General features: G+C 39.1%; 1 protein-coding gene and 1 long non-coding RNA gene across 15 annotated transcripts in view; one reads left to right on the forward strand and one right to left on the reverse strand.

Moving 5' to 3' along the window:
* Positions 1 to 20,485, reverse strand: part of LOC105477994 (uncharacterized) — a 164,336-nt gene that overhangs the window by 49,599 nt on the left and 94,252 nt on the right. For 2 of the 14 annotated variants that reach the window (XR_985071.3, XR_985074.3), the window contains one exon: positions 11,649 to 15,058. The exons of 9 other annotated variants lie outside the window; for them this stretch is intronic. The gene's annotated coding sequence lies outside the window, so the exon portion shown is untranslated. Of the gene's footprint in view, positions 1 to 11,643; positions 15,059 to 20,485 lie in introns of those variants that run through there. 3 more of the 14 variants (XR_011625940.1, XM_071100319.1, XR_011625950.1) reach the window with 3 other exon arrangements.
* LOC105477993 (uncharacterized) overlaps positions 1 to 20,485 on the forward strand; it is a 63,804-nt gene that overhangs the window by 2,791 nt on the left and 40,528 nt on the right. The window lies entirely within an intron of this gene.

Consider the following 20,485-nt stretch of genomic DNA (forward strand, 5'->3'; position numbering starts at 1 on the left):
TGCAGCTGCTCCAATCCCAGGGCTTGGCTAAAACTGGAGTGGCCCTGGGAAGATGCTATAACTATCAGAAGAGTATTTTTTTTTAAACCTAGATAAAATATTCATAAACTTATTGCTATTTGTGCTTTTCACATTTGTATGTGTAGAGAATATTTGTGTAAAGACACCGTTGTTTTAATTATTCTTGTCCACCTCCTCCACTTGTCAGTAGCTGAACATTTAGGCTAGGCCCAGGGGAGTTTCCACATGGTAATTAAGGAAGGGACAAGGGTTGGGCTTCGATCCTCTGACAACGTGGTGACCACTAGATAATTAAAAACTGAGTAAATTGGCCGGGTGCAGTGGCTCACACCTGTAATCCCAGCACTTTGGGAGGCTGAGGCAGGCGGATCATGAGGTCAGGAGATTGAGACCATCCTGGTCAACACGGTGAAATCCTGTCTCTACTAAAAATACAAAAAAATTAGCCGGGCGTGGTGGCGGGTGCCTGTGGTCCCAGCTACTCTGGAGGCTGAGGTGGGAGAATAGCATGAACCCGCGAGGCGGAGCTTGCAATGAGTAGAGATGGAGCCACTGCACTCCAGCCTGGGCGACAGAGTGAGACTCTGTCTCAAAAAAACCCAAAAAGCAAAAAACAAACAAATAAAAAACCTGAATAAACCAACATGAGCTCTTCCAAGGAGAGGAATGGCAAATTCTTTACTTTGTGAGGTAAGGAGACAAGGATCTTTTGGTTGTCAAGCAGTTTCCTAAGAGAGATAAATAAATTAGATTTTTAAAGTTCCCACTAGGGAGTCTTGACAGAAAACTCTTGACTCATGATTTTATGTCCCATTATCTTCACTAGTTAAGTCAGTCCTAGCAGTATTCGAATTGTTGGCAGTCATTTAAGTGTTTTTTGCAAAGCAATGTCCTGCCCAAAGGAACTATCTGGTGGCTCTGGTCCATAGACTACACATCATGACTACACATCATGACTGCACATGGTGTGGAGACCTCATTCTTGCTAATGCACAGATAAAAGTCATAACAGAACAGTGACGGAACAAATGAAGCCTGTCCTTTAAAGTAAGCACTGCCTTTTTGTTTGTTCTGCTATAGAAAAAAATGAATAGACGGGTCTTTTGCAAACTTTCAGGGTGCTGACTTTTTATTTCCTACCCCCACTTCTGGAAATAATCATTTTGATTATTATTTTGTTTCCCTTTAATCTCTTGTTGACTATTAATATGATTGTTTTATCCACCATGAGTGAATGCTTAACTAACACAGTTCCTCATGCAAATGCAAACTTCCTATTTACCAGCCTCTGGTGCTGCGTCTTGCACCAGAGTGGTATCATTCAGCTTCAGTTGCTATAGCATTTTCAAGAACCTCTCTGTTCTTGTCATAAATTATCTTTAAGTGAAAAAAGCTCAAAGGAGGTCTGCAGCAAACTGTATCAAATAATGAATTTGTAAGCGGTGGAAGAAAACACTTATCTTTCTTATGCTCTTCTCCCATCGATTGTTCTGTGACCCTTCTTTGGGATACAGATGAGCATAACCCTGAAAAATGTTTGTGTTGTCTTTCTTTAACTGGCAGCCTGCGGGCTGCATGATCTAATAAATATTGGCAGGGCCAAATGAAATAATATAGAAGAGCTTCTCTTCTTTAAAGTCCACAGACCAAGAGACTCTTGTCACTTGTTAATATCTCCATCAAACACTGAAGTGTTAACATATGTGATACGACCACGCAATCAAGTAAGGACCGATTTGTTGACTAATTAAACCAACACAACAAGCTCTTTAGCACCTACAAGTGACAAGTTTAGAGCAGGCAAGTGGAAACTCTCAATTGAGCCCCCTTTTATGAGACTATCATGCCAAATTCAATTCTGACTGAGTAGTATTTGAATGTACTTGACTTCCACCATGTGCTGACATGCTTACAATAATTCATCAAGGGTGACAATAGCCCAATATTAGAGATTTATGATATATACAAAACAGTTACAAATGAAATGTAGCCCTTACATGGGTCTGCTTTCCTTACCCACTGCCTATTGATATTATAATTAATGGTCAATTACTTAGGGAAAAGAAAATAGAAAATAGTCATTACTGGTTTCAGTCATCATTGGACTTTTTTTTTTCTTTTGGCAAATTCTGGAGGTAAGTGGAACCATTTCCACAGGGTTTGGCAGTTGCTTCAAAATAATAAATGGACACTGAAACCTGGTATTCATGACTCATTTTGGCAATGAGAATGAGCTAATAATAAAATTTTAAAGGAAACTGAGGATACATTAAGTTGCCTGAGAAGTGGGAAAGCACTCTAAGATGTATCTTTGAGTAGACAATACATACGTGTTCTATCTCTGTGCATATGTATACACCTTCCTTCACCAACTGCATGGATGTTCTATATTCGGTTTCCTCATTTATAAAATGAAGCAGATCCACTAGTTGATTTCTAACATCCCTCCAACACCTAAACTTCTCTGGCGTCTGATCTGACCTCTCCATATCCAGGTTAATGAAAAGGGAAGCAGAACTCTTTCTATTGTTTTTGGCATGCAGTTAATCCCTCTCTCCTTCCTCCTCAGTACACTCACTTTTTTATCCTTCCTATACACAAATTCCAATTTGTCATATCCAGCTCCAACCTTCTTCTGACTGACCATATTCTTGCCAGCCAGACAATTCCACTTGTAGGTAACCAAGAATTGACTATTGATATAAACATAACACATATACCTAAGGGTATATGAGTCACATTTTCCAATCTTTTCGTGCTCATGAACAAGTAAGGTGCAGTGGCAGTAGTAGATTCCCTAGGCGGTTTTGAATTAGCAGGGGAAGCTGCAGGTCATGGCCTCTTAAACTGGAAGTGGCCTATAATCTGGGCCCAGCTATAGGTGCTCTGTTTTAGACACATCCCAGGTTCTGTGCATCCCAGAGTTGCAGGTCAGTAGCTTGTATCCCAGGCACTACATGCCTTTTTGGCCTCTCTTGTGGAGAAGTAGCTATGGGTCCAAATACCTGGCTGGCAACAACGGTCAGAATCTGGTAAGATGCCAAATAGATTCCCAGCATACTGTGAGGTTGACCTCCAGACCCTAAGTGACCACCTCCACATCCCATCCATCAAAAGAACCCTCTGATAATTCCCCCACGTTGTGATGAAAATGACTTGTGTTGAAAATGCTGTGCCACCTGGAAGTCCTAGCCTCCTGCTCCCCATGTGGGATTTCTGAGAGATATGCACATGGCCATCCCCATCAGAGAGATAATTCTTATTTTCCCCCTAATCTTTGGCAGAATTTTGTTTATTTTGAATAGACAAAAATCAAAATGATATAAAGATACTCACTGAGAAAATTTGCTCATAGCTCATAGCTGCATCTCTGCCCACTCTATTTCCCATCTCCCCTTTGATAAATCCTTTTATTAGTTTTTGTATATTATCTCAATATTTCTTTAGGGAAATGTAAGTGTATATGTATATTTGTTGTTATTTTGTTTTTCTACTTTCTTTCTTAGCCAAAATTAGCATACTCTACGTTGTTCTAAGCCCAATTTTTCTTCCTTAACAATGTACCCTGGACATATTTCCAAATCAGCACAGAAACATCTGCATCAAAGACAAAAACTTCATTTCTGAACAGGGCTTCTGCCAGAAACCCTGGCCTTCATTCCTTCTCAGAAGAACCAGTGGGAGCATCCTTGAGGGAAACCAGAGTTTCTCCCTTAAGCCCAGGGCAAAACTTTAAAAATCTATATCCTGCTCATGGGCTCCTAGCTCTCTAGACTGTCCTTGCTGCCCAAGACAATTTCCTTGAAGAGATCTTCTGAGAGGTTACTGCAAGAAAGGATGGTGTAGATTAAGATACTACAGATGGTATGAGGTGAGCTGAAATAGAGTCCTGGTCTTTAGAGTAGTGTGACATTCTGAAGGATTCCTCCAGGAATTATAACTTGTTGTTCTGAAGACCTTTTTTCCCTTGATAAATTTCACTAAGTTCAGTGGCAGAGCTCACGCAGTCCTGAGTTTTCTCCATTTGGTCCCTAAAGTCTGGACTAGTTTTTAGCCACCCAGGACACAGTCTCTCCGAACCTACGACCACTCTACTTTTTAAAAAATAGTATTTATTGCTTGTCTAGTTTTCTTCTGATTTTAAAATTGCTATGCTTATCATTTGGAAATTTGAAGAATGTAGAAATATATAAAAAAGAAAATCATTATCACTTGTAATACTGGAAAACCACTATTAATATTTTGGTAATATAGGCCAGTAGCAGTGGCTTATGCCTGTAATCCCAGCACTTTGGGAGGCTGAGGCAGGCGTATCACCTGAGGTCAGGAGTTTGAGACCAGCCTGACCAAGGTGGTGAAACCTTGTCTCTACTAAAAATATAAAAATTAGCCTGGCATGGTGGTGCACACCTGTAATCCCAGCTACTCGGGAGGCTGAGGCAGGAGAATTGCTTGAACCTGAGAGGCGGAGGTTGCAATGAGCCGAGATTGTGCCACTGTTCTCCAGCCTGGGTCACCGCAAGACTCCGTCTCAAAAAATATATATACAAAACATAGACTTTTGACTTTATAAATAGGAATCATACAAAACATACTGCTTTGTAACATTTGTTTATTTATAGTTCACAGAGTTTTTAAAAAATAATAGAGTTTACTTTTTAGAGCAATTTTAAGTTTACAGAAAAATAAGTAGAAAGTCTGGAGAGTTCCCATATCCCTCCCTGACCTTTATATATTGCTTGCTATGTCATGAATATTTTTGTAAATGCTGTAAGTTGATTTTTGAAATATCTTCATAATATGCCATCACATGTATGAACAGCACTTTAATCAATCTCCTATAGTTCAGATTGTTTCTCACATTCCTTATGTTCACTGGTATAAACAATACTGCAATCAACATCCTTATAAATTAATATTTGTCCAAATGTCTGATTCTTTCCCAGAACAGAGTCTTAGAAATGGAATTGCCCAGGAGGCTGAGGCAGGAGGATGGCGTAAACCCAGGAGGCGGAGCTTGCAGTGAGCTGAGATCCGGCCACTGCACTCCAGCCTGGGTGACAGAGCAAGACTCCTTCTCAAAAAAAAAAAAAAAAAAAAAAAAGTGGAATTGCCAGGTCAAAAAACATGTGCATTTTCAAGGCTTTTGATACATATTGCCAAGGTCATTTGGACCCATTTTAAAAGAAATTCAAGGCAATTCCAGAGATCTAGAAAAGCCGACAACTCTAGTTTTCCGTATAGACCCAAAATCACTATAAGAAAGTGAGACACTTGTCCGAGTAAGTGGGACTCCTTGTCCTGAGCAGTGAGAAGCTGCAGGTGTGGAGAACTGCAGGTAGTATGCAGAGCCCACTCTAGGAATGCTGGGAAATATGGTCTTTTATACCAAGACCTCACTGTGGGCCTCTAGCCCAAAGACGGCAGACTGAATTGCAACTCTTAGTTAACTGTGGAAGGTTTAGGACAAGGCTTACCCACATATGCCACGGGCAAACAAGAAAACTCATGTTACTGTTGAAGAAAGGCAAGGAGATACAGAAGTAGCTTCTCAATGCCAGCATTTCCCAAACTAGAATATGTATATCATTGGTTCCTGAGAGTATATATCCATGAAAATAATTATTTTAATGGTTATATCTTTATTTTATTTTATATCAGAAGAATTAATAATGAACATAATCAAACCCATACTTTCATGGATTTTCTTAGGATGAGTCTAAGTTACAAAACAATAACAAAAGTGACTTTGTTTAACAGCCTTTTAAAGAACACCATAATGCAAATAATAAATGACTGATGTAAGATATGGCAAAAAATGTATGCAGCAGGGCCCAGTGGCTCACGCCTGTAATCCCAGCACTTTGGGAAGGCCAAGGCGGGTGGATCGCTTGAGTTTAGGAGTTTGAGACCAGCCTGGCCCACGTGGTGAAATACCCTCTCTACTAAAAATACAAAAAAAAAAAAATTAGCTGGGCATGGCGGTGGGCACCTGTAACCCCAGCTACTTGGGAGGCTGAGGCAGGAGAATCGCTTGAACCCAGGAGATGGAGGTTGCAGTGAGCCTAGATTGTGCTACTGCACTCCAGCCTGGGTGCCAGAGCGAGACTCCATCTCAAAAAAACAAAAAACAAAACACACACACACACACACACAAAAAAAACGTGATATGCAAAAAATGGAGGTTTGGGAAATGTTGTGTCACACAATATATGTATTTCTAAAAAGTACAAAAAGTTTCCAAATTAAATTAAATTGCTTTAACATTTTTAGGGAAGGTCACTAATTTTAAAAACTATAATAAATCTTTTTGTAACTTGAATTATTAATACAATATAATCACTTTATAGTAAAGTCTCAAATTTTCATATTTTGACTTGAAGTTGCTTTAAGAGAAGGACATATGCATTCCAATTTAGAGTCCTAATGTAGGGTGGAAGGATACCTAATGAGTCTCTGCACCGGCACATTATAGTTCCTTTTCTAAAGTGTATGCAAGCCGGGGGCAGTGGCTCACGCCTATAATCCTAACACTTTGGGAGGCCGAGGCAGGCAGATTGCTTGAATTCAGGAGTTCGAGACCAGTCTGGGCAACATGATGAGACCCCCGCCTCTATGACAAATACAAAAATTAGCCAGTTGTAGTGCCACATGCCTATAATTCCAGCTACCCAGGAGGCTGAGGTGGGAGGATTGCTTGAGCCTGGTAGATTGAGGCTACAGTGAACCGTGATTGCACCACCACACTCAAGTCTGGGTGACAGAGTGAAACCTTGTCTCAAAAAACAAAACAAAGCAATACAAAAGTATATACTTCACTTTTTAAAAAGTATATGCAATTCAGAGAACTTCGGAGTTTGGAGCTGATGAGCTATTTCAAAACATTTTTTAGTATGTTTGAAAATATGGCTATTCTCTTCAGTAAATAGAGAAATCAAAAAATTCAGCACAAGGTAAGAGTGAAGTATTAGGTTTTTTATATGTACAGACACGCACACTTTCACTTTTGTTTTTAGATGCAAATTACTGGGAGGAGGGGTCTTTTCATGCTCAAAAAACTGAGAGCTTAGGTTTTTAAAAATCCATTAATTTTAGTTATTTTTGAGGTCCAGAGGATTTTTTACAGACTGCTGTTGAGATCAGATGGTCTCTAAAGAAATCAATCCAATTTCAACAGAAGAGCTATGCCGTGTTGGGATTTTTCATATAATCCAATTGCTAAATGATATCAAGGCTACTTTGATTTAAAAGAGGAAACACAGACATCATTGTTCTTAAACCTCTCCATTCTCACAAGATCAGCTGGCCAAAAATCCTTCCCTAAAGAGAAAGACTGCATTTCCCATGATCAAGAACAATCAAGATTAATAAAATAATATCTGTATGAATATAGAATGTTATTTATTTGATGATATCAAACATAGTGCTAATGCCCTAAGTGAATGCCATGAGAGTAAGGATAAAGCATATGCAACTCATTTCTGCATTGTTCCAAAGTATCACTCAACTCCTGAGAACTACAGGTACTTCTTTAGCCTCTTGACTCAAAGGAACCCATAACTATACTCTCTAGATGTGGCAGAAAGCAAGAGAATAAGGTCATGAATAAAGAAGACCGGCAGTAAATCTAAATCTAAAACTGTGCTTCTATTACAAAGGGAGATGGAAGTTAATTCTTATTATTACAAAGCTTCCTAAATAAAAGTTTTTAACAGTTCAATCTATCAGATTCAACCAAATCTCTTTTATTGATGTGTTGTTGCTCTGGTTTATAAGATTAAGATAAGTACAAATAAGAAAAGGGTTTCTATTTTTCAGATTCCTCAGTTATAATTTTTATTAAAAATTCTTCACCTCCTTCACCTTTGCCAGCCCTTCCTTCCCCACTGCAATGTATTTAATCAGTCTTGTTGCAAGGAGTTTTCTAGAAAGCTTTCGATAGCCGTGATTTGCAATTTTGAAAATGTCTAGATCGGGTTTCACAAATTGGATTTCTTTGAACCCCAGTCCTTGATGATGTTAATAGATGTTTTATAAAAAAGAATTCAATGTGAGATTCCAGATGGCCAAAAGGCACTCCTCAGACCCCTGTCACACACAGTGGTTGAAGGAACCACTTGGGAGGGTCTCGGCTGCCTTTTGTAATAACTCATCTTGCCTGATGAGTCAAAGTTAAGATAGCTGGTGTAAAAGATAAATTTACCATATTAATGTCTTCTTCATTAATTTTTTGTGTCAAGCAGTAAAAATTATACAAACACATGCTCATTATACACAAATATATATATATACATTTTTAGAATAAAGCCCTTATATTTCACCACTTAGAAATAACTACTGTTAACAATTATCTGTTTTTCCAAAGCACATATGTGTATATTTACATTTACACATACATACACATTAAAAAAAAATAATAATCATAAAATGTCCAAGGTTTTACAGTTTAAATTTGTTTCCTCAATAAATGTTTTACAAAATCATCTTTAGTGGCTATATTGTATTCCCATTACAGATGTTCCATAATATAGTTAATCCCCTAGTGTTACATATTTATGACCTTTGAAAGTTTCAATAGCTTGAAAAGTAATTCCATCAGGTTAGTGACTCTAAGAAATTGTCCATAGATCAAAATCAAAAGGAAGAAGACTGTTTTCTCTCTATTTTCTCCCCTAAGATACCAAAACTATATAACAACTAAAAAATCAGACATATTGGACATTGTTATTTATAACTTATGCCTCATCTAGGTCCAACAAGAATTACAATAAAGGATCAATATCTTCCATTATTACTCTTAAACTAAAAGCAATCAATTTAAGTTAAAAGGTTTCTTATGAAATGTCCCCATGGCAGGGCATATATTAGTGTTACCTAATTTTTTTTTCCACTAAGGACCTCTTTCACTTACTTTCCTGGACAACATCCACACTGCCTATGGACACCATGTTCTGAAAGCTATGTACCAAACAAACAGCATTTAGTAAGTGTTGGCGTACTTTCCACTTAAATATCAAGTCAAGTTTTCATGAATAACCAATGGCTATCAGAGTTGCACAATCATGTAAAATAATTAACCTACAATGTGAAAAAGCAATGAAGTTATTGCTTGTGAAATGCTCTGCAGTGACTGCCAGCCTGTTGGTAGGATAACACAGCCAGGTGTCCCAATCCCATCTCACAAATGCCTATGAAGCCAGTAACGGTCAAGCCAAGCTTTTCCCAACAGGATCTAACCAGAGTTTCCCTAAGGAAAAGGTGATACATAATTCTAACCAAAAGCAAAAGAAAAAACTAATGTTTTAAACTTTCTGAAATAGTGAATATAACTCACAGACTGAAACTATTCCCCACTACCTGTCCTCCTTTATTTCTTTTGTGTGTGACAAGAAATTCAGAATTCAAACTGTGAAGAACACATTGCCTATGCTAACCCACTCCTTAGCATTCCAGATATTCCACAAACTGGCTCCAAACTACTGTTGGAGCTCATTTTTCACTCTTCTCCTTCAATGCTCCTTCCATGCCAGCTAAATTCGACAGCTCTGCATTCCTGCATTTTCACCTGCCAAAGTCACTGGGAAGTATTCGCATCTCCATGCTATTCTTCCTGGGCTCCATTCATCAGAATGCCTTTTCTAACCCCATCTGCATCCTGCATTTGTATCTAAATTCCACATGTTGTTCGAGACTTACCACTGTTCCCACAAGTTTGAGGTGAATAACCACTGAGCGTAGGTATTACAAGTGTTGTATGCTTGGATATCCATAAGGCTTAGTACTTAGCATTAAGCACTTCGCAAGTGTCTTTGCATAAGATAATTTCTCCTTTCTAAATTGATACAACACTATGACTCCTTTTCTCTACTTCTCTTTTCTATTGTATCATAATAATTTATCTATATCTCTTATCTCTCAATATAGTATGAACTCTGGTGGATAGAGACTGTCTCCAATTCACTTTTGGGTTACCAGAGCAACTTAAGATTTTTAGGGGCTGAATGAGTATTCAATGAATCATCATATTATTATTCTAGCTCTGCAAAACCTTCAAGGTGCTGCATGTACTTGTAGGCCGAGGTGAGGGGATGGTGATGACTAGAGTCAAGAAGGCCTGAGTTGGTAATCCTGGTTCTGGGTAAACCTGGGCAAATCTATTCACCATTTTTAAGCCTCAAATGCAAGTTTTTTGTACAGATTGAATAAAGGCTGCACATGGATGTCCCAACTCACCCTTGTCTCTACCTGAGTTCATCTCCCTTTTCCTGAATGAGTTCCTCCTCCCAAATTCTCTGTATCAGTTTGGGCACCAATATCCACTGAAATTCTCTCCTTCAGCCCCTAGCTCCCATTGGTTACTTGGTCCTAACAATTTTGTATCTTAAATATTTCTTGGTTCTTTCCCTTTTTTCCATTCTGTATAGCAGTCCCTCCAGACCCATCTCATCCTCTCTCCTCAGGGTCACTGCAGCAGCCCCACTCACTTTCCGACTCCTTTACCTCCACCCCAATCTAATCACCACAGTGATCTTTCCCAAATAGAAATCTTACCATTTTATTCCTTTTCTTTCTACCTTCAATGTCTCCCAGTCACCTCTAGGATACAAGTCGAGGTCTTCCCAAGGCACAGAAGGTCTTTCATGGTGAGCTTCCTGCCTACCTCTCAAATTGCTCCTTGTGCTACTACCTGTCTCCAACTTTTTGGTTCTATTGTGTTGAACTACAGTTTCCTAAATACACAAGATTACTTCTTGTCATTGGGCCTTTGATTGAGCCGTCCTCCTTTCATGGAATACCCACTTCCCTTGGCTAATTTCCATTTACCCTTTCTCAGTTCAGGCATTGTATTTTTTGGAAAACTTCCTTAACTAGACCTTTTCACAGGCTTGGCAAGTTACCCATCTCCTGTTCTCCTTGTGCATGTTTCTACCACAGCTGTAATAATTTTAAATATTATAATCATCTACTACCATCTGTCTTTTCCACCACAATGTGAGCCCTTTAGATTAGGTACCATTTTATTGACTTCCATATCCCCAATGCTTATCAAGAGTCTGGCACAGAATAAGCACCCATAAGCCACAATCCACAGTACCAAATCTCTATGAAAAATCTCTACCCTCTATCTGGGAGGGTTTGTCTTCTGTAACACAATGCTTCACTGGCTCACCTTACTTTTTCTTTCCCATTTAAGTCTAGGGAAAGAAATAGTTGGACAAGGAGGATTTTAAAAGAAAAAAAAATCAACAGATGCTGATTTTAAAGAGTGGCAATAAAAAACTGCAATATGATAATTTTTTAGAGTGATTGGCAAGTTTTTAAAAGCTTATGAAATATATAGGCAGATGTACCTGGAAACCTGTAACAGATGGATGTGCCCCTTTGGAAAATGCTGACATAAACACATGGGCTCTACTGTGTTTATAGGAATATGGTTTAAAAATTGTATTTGCATAGACGATCATACTTAAAAAATTTTTTTTATTATTATAATTTAAGTTCTAGGGTACATGTGCACAACGAGAAGATTTGTTACATATGTATACATATGCCATGTTGGTGTGCTGCACCCATTAACTCGTGATTTACATTAGGTATATCTCCTAATGCTATCCCTCCCCATTCCTTCCACCCCACGACAGGCCCCGGTGTGTGATGTTCCCCTTTCTGTGTCCAAGTGTTCTCATTGTTAAATTCCCACCTATGAGTGAGAACATGCGGTGTCTAGTTTTTTGTCCTTGTGATAGTTTGCTGAGAATGATGGTTTCCAGCTGCATCCATGTCCCTACAAAGGACATGAACTCATCCTTTTTTATGGCTGCATAGTATTCCATGGTGTATATGTGCCACATTTTCTTAATCCAGTCTGTCATTGATGGGCATTTGGATTGGTTCCAAGTCTTTGCTATTGTGAATAGTGCCGCAATAAACATACGTGTGCACGTGTCTTTATAGCAGCATGATTTATAATCCTTTGGGTATATACCCAGTAATGGGATCTCTGGGTCAAACGGTATTTCTAGTTCTAGATCCTTGAGGAATTGCCACACTGTCTTCCACAATGGTTGAACTAGTTTACACTCCCATCAACAGTGTAAAAGTGTTCCTATTTCTCCAAATCCTCTCCAGCACCTGTTGTTTCCTGACTTTTTAATGATCGCCATTCTAAATGGTGTGAGACGGTATCTCATTGTGGTTTTGATTTGCATTTCTCTGATGGCCAGTGATGATGAGCATTTTTTCATGATCATACTTTTCAAAGCTATTAGAGTGGACGTTCACAATAATCTGATGAAACAGCCACTGCTTACTCAACAGCACCACTGGTATCCCTGTCAGACATCGCAAATGCAACATGTCCAAAACAAAACTCCCAATCTTCTCTCCCCAAACTGCTCCTCCTATAGTTTTTATCATTGCAATGAATGGCAATTCTATTCTTTCAGCTGCTTAGGTTAAGAACCTTACACAAATTCTCAACTTTTCTCTTTCCTTCACACCCTGTATCAGCAAATTATATTAATTCTATAGACCCAGAAACAGACCACTTCTCATTACTGCCACCATGGCTACCTACGCTATGTCACCATCTTCTCTTCCCTTTCCTGTTTCATAGCAATAGTCTCCTAACTGATCTCCCTTCTGCTCTTGACCCATTTAATCTTTGCAAACCCAGTAGTTAGAGCGATCCTTTTCCACTATGTAAGTCAAATGATATCACTCCTTTGCTCAAAAACCCAGGGGCTTCTCCTTTGACTCAAAGGCAGAGGTCTTAAAACCCTCTACAAGGCCCAGCTCCCTAAAATCATTTTGAGCTCATAGGCTTCTACTTTCTACCTTGCTCATTCCACCACACTGGCCTTCTTCCTCTGCCTCCCACATCTCCTACTTGATATGGTTTGGATGTTTTTCCCCTGCAAATATCATGTTGAAATGTAATCCCCAGTGTTTGAGGTGGGGCCTGGTGGGAGGTGTTTGGATTATGGGAGTGGATCTCTCATGAATGGCTCAGTGCCTTACCCTTGGTAATGAGTGAGTGCTCATCCTGAGTTCATGCAAGATATAGTTGTTTAAAAGTATGTGGCACCTCCTGCCGCCCCTCTTGCTGCCACTTTCACCATGTGTCATACTGGCTCCCCATTGCCTTCTGCCATAATTGTAACCTTCCTAAACCCTCACCCGAAGCAGGTGTCAGCACTACACTTCCTGTAAATCCTGCAGCACCATGAGCCAATTAAACCTCTCTTCTTCATAAATTACCTAGCCTCAGGTATGTATAGCAATGCAAGAATGAACTAATACATTCCTGCTTCTCCCTTGGGTCCTTATACTCATTCATTCTGCTTGGAATGGTCTTCCCCCAGATACAGGCATAGCTCAGGAGTTTATACAAAGATCACTTTTTTCAATGAGGACTTCTCTGGCCACGCTACCTGTGGTGGATTGAAAAACATGGCCATATTTTGCAGCTCCTCTCAGAAAAAGGTGGAATCTATTTCCCATCACTTGAATCTTATTTGACCTTGTGACTCATTTGGACTAACAGAATGTGGTGGAAGTGATGCTTATGAGTTTTAGAGCCTAGGCCTCAAGAGATTTGGCAGACTCTGCCTTTGCTCTCTTGGGATGCTTGGCTAGATGCTGAAAGATGAGAGGCTACATCAAGGGAGAGGCCTGGCAGACAGCCTGCATGAAGCCCCAGGCACTTGAGTGAGACCATCTTAGACTCTCCAGCCTCAGCCAAGCTGCCAGATGACTGCTGTCACATGAGTGACCCCAGGCAAGATCAGCAGAAAAGCCTCTCAGTTGAGCTCAGTCCTAATTATTGACCCGTGGAATTGTGGAAAAAATAACAAATACTTGTTTAAGTCATGAAGTTTGGGGAGGTTTGTTATATAGTAATAGATAATTGAAGCACGATTTGAAATTTCAACTGTTTCCTGATACTTACTTAATTATTTATCTATCTGTCACTACTAATTTGAATGTAAGTGCTATGAGGGCAGAATTTTTTTTTCTATTTTGTTCATTTCTGTGTTTCTAGTGCTTACTATAGTGCCAGTCAATAGTCTGTATTAAACATTTTTTAAATAAGTGAGTGAATGAATAAATGAATGAGTAAAGTAGATTTGAAGGACCTTATACATTCTCTAGTATGGCCCTTTCTTTTTTAAAATGAGAAAAACTGCAACCTACTGACAATATGATGACTGGAATCTGTATTTTCACTCCTAGTACAAAAAAGCTCAATTTTCCACACTTATTCAATTATTGTGTATTGAGTTTCTTTCTGAATTAAGTCAAACTTTTAGCATTTCACATGACAGAAACCCAGCCAAATTTAGCTTAATAAAAAAGAGAAAAGGTAGAATCTATGGATTCATTAAGCTGGCAAGTTCAGAGGTGCCTCTAATTTTAGATATGGCTGGATCCACAGGCTCAAATGACATTCGTGAAGTTCTGCCACTCTCCTTCCCTTTCTTGGACAGACTCTATTCACTGCCAGACTAGTAACTCCAGAGAACAGACTGGTCTTTCCTGATAGCAATTCCAGATAATTCCTAGGGTCATGTCCAGTGCCCATTCCTGAACCAGTCACTATCCCTTTGGATGGTGCTGGAGAGCAGGGCCAATGTCATCATCATATAGAATGAAGTCCTCTGGGAAAAGAGGGTTCTGTTACCAGAAAAGTGGAGGTAAGTTGTTCTGGATACACTAAAACTCCAGATGTCTACTTACATTCTGTTCGTAGCACTAGCTGTAGGGTTTGTTTAACGATAGATAAACCACTGAAATAGCAGAGAAGATGTAGATACCATTGACTTTTTTCTTATGAAGAAGGATCAGTGTAATAAAGTAGTAGACATTTCATGTTGGACAGAAAAGCAGACAGAAGTGATTGCCAAGCTTGCTTCCATTGTCCTGCATGGCTCCAACCAATATTCTACAGGGCAGGTTCAGAATCTAAAGATAGGGGTGGGGCAGAGTCCACAGTGTTTGTAATCCATGTCAGTGACTATCCTCAGTGACGTCCAACCTGGAATAAAAGTCAAAGTGTTTCAGAAAAGCCTGTATTGAGGAGAGAAATGGGGATTGCGGGGGTGGGAAGAAGGCACTACATTTTATCAGAAAAAAATCACCATGTTTAACAAAGATTTTGAGAACCAGCTAAAATGAGAATATACATTGTCCATTATAGGGCAGAACTGAGATGAGAGAAGGGAATCAATATGCCTCAGCAATACTTAAGAGATGTTTTTCATCTGGAAAATGATCTTAGAACCACTTTTGCTATTTTGAAATCCAGCCCAAGCACTTGTGAGAAGATGACCTTTTATATATTGCATTTTGCAGAAAACTATATATAGTTGGATACAATATTTTGACCTAAAAGGGAAAAATGAAATGGAAAGAAAAATGGTTCTTCCGGATTTTCAACCAAAAAGCAGTACATGGCAGAAGAGAGAGTGCGGAGTCTGCAGACTTGGCCCAGTAGAGCATGCTGGCTGAAATGTCATTATCTGAAGGATTCTAGACATCTGCATTATTTTGCATGAGCCACCATCAGCAAGTAACTTAGGACAGGATATAGAAACATTGCTTTTTTTCATTTCTTAAAACCATCTTGTCCTGATTCTTGGATGTACATGCTTTTGTGGGGGAGGGGCGCTACTGAGGAGAAAAGGTCACTGATTTCCAAAAGGTTAGAGGTTCTTATTTTTTCTTTTACAGAATAACATTTCATCTTGATATTATTTTAGTATTTACCACTCTGTATTGTCTTAGACCTCATCTTGGCAAAGGGCTCCTAAACAACTGCCACTTTTAGCATTGCTGCCAAAAGGCGCCCTTTCACAATAAAGCATGCTGTGCTTTGGCAGGAAATCAATAAAGTGAAAATCTGTTCTCATCATCCATACATTTACCATCACAATCAACAATCAAAGGCAAGACCTGGGTTCTTTATCCACAGGCTCCAGCCTCCCAATTTTCTGCTATGAAAGGCAGCATAAATTAGAACCCTTGGTTCCTGTTAGCTGGGCTTAATGGGTATGATTTATGAACCATTAAATGAGGTTATGTAAATTGATCCTTAGCAGAATGCTAGCGCCCAGGTGACAGGTGCAGCATGCTCGTCCACAAGGGTTCTGTACAAATCAGATTTCAGTGACATTCAGTTTGAGGAAAGAGAAATATGTTGTCAACAAGGAAGTGATTTAAATAGTGCCCTGGGTTTGTCAGCAATTATCCCTTTCTTCTTAATTGCTGCAAACTATATAAATTCTAATAGGAAATAAATTAGTAATTTACCAGTTAATGACAAGGGGTATAAAGGAGAAGGGCTTAAATATTTTAAAAGCCATATTACTAGTGAGGCCATACACTTGGGTGATTTCACTTATGCTGTTAAAGTTGAAGAGATGCTTTACAGCAGGAGTATAAACTTTGACACACGACAATAAAATTACATTCATTGCAACAGAAAAGAAAACTGGATCCACATAGAAAATGTCCTTGTGGAATTGCTTCATGTGTTCCATAGAAATGAAGATGCTTCTATTTTCCATCATCATTAGCATCCTAAGCTTAAAACAAATGGTCTTTTTAATCCAGGTGCAAATACCTGCTTTATGTTTTAAAAAGTTTTTGTAAACCTAGCCTCCAATCAGTCAAATAAAAAGCATGCAGTTGTAAAACTATGATGAAAGTGAAGGTGGGTGATATGACTGATGTTGCAGAGCTTTTAGTTTGCCTGTCTTGCTTAAACAATAGATACCAGTAACAACATACTTTCTGTTACACTCTTCACAGTGAAAGGAACAAGCTTTGTGGTGGATGAGCACCTCACTTTGAGTGATCAAACTAAAGGCTCAGTTAAAAAAAATAAAGAGCCCTGGGAGAGCATGTACGAATTAATTTCACCAGCTTTAAATATGGAAAATAAAACCTCACATCCATTCCTCCTCTTTGACTCAATGCCTCTAATCAAGAATGTGATGGCCTTCTGAGAAAGGATTCTCCCGGGAAAGTCAGTTCGATATCATCCCCGGCTTTTGTCTGAAGCTATTATTGTGCCTGTTTCCACGAGGCTGACCCTGGTAAGAGGACACATATGGATGTGATAGTAGCGTTCTCTGGTCCTTGGCAAAGCCTATTAGAGTTCCCAACGGGGGTCCCACCACTCTTTTTAATAGTCATTTCTACTTCACAAGTGCAGTTGTTTATGGACAGGGGAGATAATTTGACCCACTGTGGTGCTGTACAAAAGAGTGACAATAGGGCAAAGGTCATATGTTTAAAGAAGTTTGAGACTGTGGCCCACTAGGAGAGGCTCTCCCTAGAAAAGGAAATATTAAAATGTCATTTGTAAACTTAGAATAGGGCCTGGGAGGCCACAAGTGAAGACTTATATAACCATTGACATTGATACACTATTTTAGTGCTGGTAGATAAAAATAATTTGGAAGTAAAGAAGGGGTATGAAAAGTAGTTTCATAACTAGTATAGGGAAAAACACTTGGAGATCACACAGCATTAAAGCCCACTGGCTGCTTTAAATACTAGCGCCACTATTTATTAAGTGTGTGGTGGTGGGCAAGATAGTTTACCTCTTAAGGTCTGGACAAAAGCCCTATCTCACAGGATTCTGTTGTGAAGATTAAATAAGGAAATACATGAAAGTACTGACATATAGTAAGTGCTCAATATATGATAGTTTGAAGTACTGAAATATAGATAGAAGATAGATAGATAGATAGATAGATAGATAGATAGATAGATAGATAGATAGATAGAAACTATACCATCAGGTACTGCTTAATAACAGGGATATGTTCTAAAAAATGCATTGTTATGTGATTTCTTCATTATGCGAACATCGTAGAGTGCACTTACACAAACTTAGATGGCATGGCTTACTACACACTGAGGTTCTCCGGTGTAACTTATTGCTGCTCGACTATAAACCTGTAAAGCATGTTACTATACTGAATACTCTGGGCAATTATAACACAATGGTAAGTATTCGTATATCTAAACATGGAAAAAAGGTAATGCATTGCACTACAGTGTTACAACAGCTACGATATCATTAGGTGATAGGAATTTTTCAGCTCCATTATGTTCTTATGAGACCACCATTGCATATGCATTCCATTGTTATGAAGCACATGACTGAATACATATTTGGAGAGAGACAGAGAAAGAGAGGTCGCAGTTTTTCCTGCTTTAGAATTCTGAACTCCCTGCTCTGTAGATGTTTCTGTCCATGGAAAGATGCCTTTTAATGCCAAGTCTACATGTTCCTTTCACCAAACTAACCATGCATCATCTCCATTTGCCCCCTACTTTGGCCCTCTCTTGTCTTCTACCTGCACCTTTGCAGACATGGTATATGCTGATTGAGAATATGATTCGGAGCCACATCAGGATTTGCATTCCAACTTCCCTACTTGTTAGCTTCGTGACCTTGAGCAAGTAGTTTCACCAATCTGTGCCCCAGTGTTATTCCTTGTAAAATGGGGATTAAAGAATAGTACCTACTACATGGGGTTGTTCTGAAGATTAAATGAGCTAATCTATGTGAAGTGCCAAGAGTAGAACCTGGTGCATAGTATTAAGTATTATGTATCATTATTATTACTACTATTATGACGGCACCCCCACCTCTCTTGTCTCTATGTTCAAATATTCAATTGCCTGCCTGAAAGATGGTGTTAATGCATACTGAGCCCAAATCACACACCAGGCACTTTTTACACATTGCTAAGACCTAAAATGTGAATTTTATCCCCACTTGATAAACGAAGTGAAGGCTCAGTGAGATTAATTTGTCTAAATTATAAAGTTTCTGTTATGCAAGATGAATAAGTTCTAGAGATCTATTACGTAACATAGTACCTATAGTTAACAACACAATATTGTGCACTTTAAAATATGTTAAGAAGATAAATCTCATATTAAGTGTTCTTACCAAACAAGCAAATAAAACCACACACACACACATACACACACACGGAAGTAACACAAGGAAATTTTTCAAAGTGATGGACATGTTTAATACTTTGGTTGTGGTGATAGTATCACAGGTGCATGCATTTGTCCAAACTCATTAAGATGTATGCATTAAATGCATGCAGTTTAGGTCTATCAACTGTACCTCAAAAAAGCTTTAAAAAAGAAAAACATATATACTATAAAATATAAATAAATAATTTGCCCCAGAATATAGGGCAAATAAGTGCACAGCCAACATTCAAACCCAGGTTTGACTGATCACCAAGCCCATACTCTTTTCACTGCATTCCTGCTTCACAAGTCCAGGGCAAAATATCCACAGGTGTGGAAAAGAAAGGGACAGAACCTCTAGCAGAACCTCACTTTGATATGGTGAAAAGAGCAGTTGGCTTAGACTCTCACACTTTTTGAATTTAGTTTCCTCATCTGTAAAAACTGAGGTGCTAGACTGAAGGCTTCCAAACCATGATTGCCAAGGCCTTTGGGCTTCTTCAAGGTTGCTCAGGGGCCACTGCAGAAGGAAGACCCAGCAGGAAGATCCCAGACCCTCAGTGAGATGCTCATCCCACCTGAATCGAGTAAGTACTGGGGCTCTGGAAAAGACATTTGACAATATCAAGATCCTTTTCATCTCTAATATTCTGAGGATCTTTTTCAAATTACAGGATGAAAACATGACCACAATCTATACTGAAATAACTTTCAATTTAACGAATATTTCTCTGGTTCTATTACATGCAAAACACCATGTTGACTTGAATAAATAACCTTCCTTTCCTCCCAAAAACTGTCTTATAAGAATTTCTTCCTCCTTGCTGAGTATACTCTCAAGATGCATTTCTTTCAGGAAGTGTGTTTTCAGTGTACTTAAAAGCCAGGACATGAAATGTTCCCCTAAAGCTCTCAACCTTTGTACTGCAGACCCCCATTTCCCTGAAGAGTATTTTTATCCCTTCCATATCTCCATGTCTTATCTGTGTACTTTATCTTGTGACCACAGCTCTGTGTCCTAGAGAGTCCAACACATTGGCCATTTTTCAAGAAATAATATTAAGGTGAACAGCCACTGCCAGGTAGATGGCAGACTCTAAGCATTTCCAGTATTTTCTCTGTTTGCAGTGTGGGTACCAGTCTTCGGGGCTCCCTCCCCAAATTAGTCCAAAAAGTTTATTCTAGGAGAAGGCATCACTTGCTAATTGAATTAACCTCCCTCTTTGTATTTTGATTCAATGGAGATTACCTCAGGGAATTCAGCAGCTCCTCTGTGACTTGGTTCCTGGGACACAGATTCTTCCCTCAGAGACTATTTCCCTCCCCCATTCTTATTTCTTGGAAGAGGGATCAGGAAGGAATGTGGATTCCAGAGAATACTGCAGGGCGGAGGATAGAATGCAAATGAAGGGTTTTCCTTCCAGTTATCCCACAGGACAGTGAGGGAGGGCTCATC

The sequence above is a fragment of the Macaca nemestrina genome, chromosome 7 (genome assembly GCF_043159975.1).
Source record: "Macaca nemestrina isolate mMacNem1 chromosome 7, mMacNem.hap1, whole genome shotgun sequence".
Classification (NCBI taxonomy): domain Eukaryota; kingdom Metazoa; phylum Chordata; class Mammalia; order Primates; family Cercopithecidae; genus Macaca; species Macaca nemestrina.